Source organism: Pygoscelis adeliae, unplaced genomic scaffold (assembly GCF_000699105.1).
Source record: "Pygoscelis adeliae isolate BGI_AS28 unplaced genomic scaffold, ASM69910v1 Scaffold121, whole genome shotgun sequence".
In the NCBI taxonomy this organism is placed as follows: domain Eukaryota; kingdom Metazoa; phylum Chordata; class Aves; order Sphenisciformes; family Spheniscidae; genus Pygoscelis; species Pygoscelis adeliae.
In genome coordinates, this window is record NW_008824359.1 from 9,063,291 (window position 1) to 9,064,195 (window position 905).

Here is a 905-nt window from a genome sequence, read left to right on the forward strand (position 1 = left end):
ACCTTCTTGAAGGTCTTGCAGAGGTGTTTGCAGGAAGGAGAAGAGCTATTTACTTTTTAGAGTTCATTCTCCAGTACTGGAATTAAATACAGCCAAGTAAAAATAAAGAAAGAAACAAAGAGTTCTTTAAAATTATCTGGAAAGGAATTAATTCTCAATTACCTCTCATCTGCACAGTGTATTTTAAACTATTATTCTGCCAGTCCTCCACCTGACCATAGATTTGGGGGGACGGAGGGAAGCAGAGAAAAAAAATAATCTGAATTTCTAGTCTGTTTTGTTCTGAAAGGGAAAGGGACATTGGACATTAAACCATTTACCCACAATAATAAAAAAAATATTGGAAGAAATGCATGGTTTTTCTTATTATTTTTAATTTGGGGGGGTCACATTTAAAGAAGGATTTCAAATGGCCCTGAGGTTAAATGCAAAAATGAATGTGATGTGATTCGACCTGTAGAGAGCAAGTTGTCAGCTGTGGAAAGCTGGCTTCAGGAAAACAGTCCTGTGAAAGCAGGGTGCGTGTTTTGGGGATGGCCAATGCGTGAGAAAGAAAGAAACAAACAGGGAAAAGCAGCGTTCCCCAAACAGGGGAATTCCCCACACAGTTTGGTTTTCCTTTTGAAAAGAAGATGAGTTTGGATCGAGGCTGCTCTTGCTGTGCTAGGAAGGAGGATGAAGCGGGACTTCTCCGAAATCCGTATTTCACCTCTGGAAAGCCATCTTTAACTGTGCCGCTCTGCTGCCTGCGGTTCCCACCAGGGATTCCTGCCGATCCTGCCTGCAGCCTCCGTGGTCCTCTGACATTTCCTCCCTCCTGGCACCCTGCGCTGCCCTCGCAGCCAGGACTGCTCTTGCAGGTTTTGAGACAGATTGCCCAGATTGTGGCGATGAGGTCAGTCGCC

The 905-nt window shown here is 44.3% G+C and overlaps 1 protein-coding gene across 1 annotated transcript in view; it reads left to right on the plus strand.

Annotated features, from left to right (window-relative positions):
• The window catches only part of FBXO16 (F-box protein 16), a 34,163-nt gene that overhangs the window by 14,114 nt on the left and 19,144 nt on the right, over nucleotides 1-905 (plus strand). The window lies entirely within an intron of this gene.